Source organism: Myotis davidii, unplaced genomic scaffold (genome assembly GCF_000327345.1).
Source record: "Myotis davidii unplaced genomic scaffold, ASM32734v1 scaffold316, whole genome shotgun sequence".
Classification (NCBI taxonomy): Eukaryota; Metazoa; Chordata; class Mammalia; order Chiroptera; family Vespertilionidae; genus Myotis; species Myotis davidii.
Window position 1 is genome coordinate 47,034 of NW_006287072.1, and position 2,888 is coordinate 49,921.

The following is a 2,888-nucleotide window of genomic DNA, read 5'->3' on the forward strand; positions in this document are numbered from 1 at the left end:
GACAGGGGAAGGCGCCCCAACCCCCTGATCAGCCCTGCTCTGTGCCTGATAGGGGGGAACTCCCCAACCCCCTGATTACCCTGTGGCTCTGTCTGTGACAGTGTGTGGTGCCCCAAGCCCACCCCGCTACAGGCCCTGCTCTGTGTGTGAAAGGGTAGAGCCATAACCTCCCAATCGGCCTGCCCTGAGTGTGACAGTGGCAGCACCCCAACCCCCTGATCGGCCCTGCTTTGTGGGTGATAGAGAGTGGCGCCCCAACCCCTTGATCCACCCTGCTCTGTGTATGACAGGGGGCGGTGCCCCAACTCCTCTATCGGCCCTACTCTGTGAGTGACAGGGGGGAGCTCCTCAACCCCCTGATGGGCCCTGCTCTGTGATCGACAGGGGGCAGTGCCCCAACCCCCCAACCCTCCTACCCTGAGCGTGACTGAGGGTGGCATCACAACTTCGTGATCTGCCCTGCTCTGTGCATGACAGGGGACAGCGCCCCAACTCCCCAATCAGCCCTGCTCTGAGCCCAACCAGGGGCTGCACCTAGGGATTGGGCCTGCCCTCTGCCACCCGGGAGCAGGCCTAAGCCAGCAGGTCGTTATCTCCCGAGGGGTCCCAGACTGTGAGAGGGCACAGGCCCGGCTGAGGTACCCCCTCTCCCCACCAAGTGCACAAATTTTTGTGCACTGGGCCTCTAGTATATATATAAAAGCCTAAGCAACTGTTAAAACCGAATAACTGGAACCACCGGAATGACCCGTTGACCAGTCGTTATGACATGCACTGACCATCGGGGGCAGATGCTCAATGCAGGAGCTGCCCCCTGGAGGTCAGTGCGCTCCCACAGCAAGAGTGCCACTCAGCTGACTGACCCGGCCCAGTGGCCCTCCAGCAGGCGGAAGCCACTCACTCCCTCAGTAGTCCTGCATGTCCAATCTCCAGAGAACGGGCCAGGCACCAATGGACTAGCACCTATGGCATGATCCCGACAGCACCTTCTGGAAGTTGGCCTCTTGCACCCTGGCTGCTTCCCCTCCCTATAGGCTCTGCAAAGAAGAAAGGATATAAAAGTGGCCGCCAGGAGGCTCCCGACAACTGGCGATTGATCTGTATCTCAGGCTGGCAAGGGCATCCCACTGCCCGCCTGGAGGGCCTATTGCAATCCGCGCCCCCCCCTTCATCCTCCTTGGGATGGGCCCCAGACTCAGGGCTCACAGCTGGAGAGTGCAGCTGCAGTGGCACAAGCCTCTCCTGATCAGGACTGACTGGGCACGAGCCTACGGCAGGTGCAGCGGGGGGCCAGGATGAGCTGGAGTTGCAGGCAGGAGCAGCAGGCAGCATTGGACTGCTGGTTTTGGCCCAATCCCTGCAGGCCATCCTGAGAAACCCCACCTGTGCACAAATTCATGCACCGGGGCCTCTAGTATCTTATAAGCTCTTGTAAATCATGTTAAGATTTTGGCATTCTGTCTGAAGTACATAAAAATGATTATAATATGAATTACTATACTATGATCATTCAAATTTTAGAAGAGAGCCAATTGCTTTCTTGAAAAAGGATTGGAAAGGGACAAGAGAAAAGATGAGGAGAGCACTTGAATGGCCATTTTAAAGGTCCAGGTGAGAGACAGTGGCTTCTGTACTGGGAAGAGATGGTGCACATGGAGCTACTTTGTTTAATATAGTTCTTGCTATCCCCACTGGAGAGAAGACTCCTACTCACCATGCCTAGTGACACCAATTATAATTATCACGAAGATTACATATCCATTGCATCAATTTTATAATTATTTACTTTGTGCGTGTGTATTGTGACTAAATTGTCCATATTTACTTTGATAATTATGTTGGATAACGAGGTTGAAAAAAGTCACTCTAATAGCACCATCTTGTGGACAAGTGAGAAGTTTTTTTGTTATTTGTTTTTAAATTGGGTTCAATAACAAGAACCTGAAGACATACAAAGTTCTCCAGAGGGTTTACCGGTTATCAGCCACCCTGAGTCCTTCTGGAAGGAGATAGGATATGAATGCATTTAACAGAGTTGAAGTTAAACTGGATATCCTGAAAAATAACTGACTGGATTGAATAAATAAATAAACTTAATCCTCTCTGGTTGATTTTAACACAAAGAGTCTTCGACTAAAAATCATTCATTCATTCATTCATTCATCCATTATAAAGATAGTCCCACAAGTTGCAGAAGCTCTGGGCCTCACATAACCAGAAGCTTGAAAATACCTTTCAGTTGGGTATCACTGATGGCCACGTCCTCTATCTGGCTGTGTGTTCTCTGCCTCCTTTCTAGGCTATTACTAGTCAAGTGCCTCACTTGACTACTGACTCTTGAATTGCTCGGGGCTCAGTTGTAGGTCCAGCTCTTTTCTTGCTTCATAGTTTCCATAGGCAATTTTATTCCAGACCATCATGTTACCATCAGTGACTTCCACATGTATTTCTCTGGTCCAAACCTCTCCTCTGCATCCCAGATCCTTAATTTAATGCATTATTTTTTTAAATTGATTTTTAGAGAGAGAGGAAGGGAGAGGGATAGAGAAATAAAAACATTGATGAAAGAGAAACATCATCGATTGGCTGCCTCCTGCAGGCCCCCACTGAGGATTGAGCCTGAAACCTGGGCATGTGCCCTGACTGGGGATTGAACCAGTGGTCTCTTGTTTCCTGAGTCAATACTCAACCCCTGAGACACACAGGCTGTGCTTTATGCACTCTTTTTTTTAAAAAAATTCTTTATTGTTTAAACTTGCAGTGGTCGCCAACCGGTGGTCTACAGACCACTGGTGGTCCGTGAGGTCTGAAAGGTTGGCGACCGCTGGTTAAGGTTAAAGTATTACATATGTCTCCTTTTTTCTCCATTGACCTCTCCCGGCCACTCT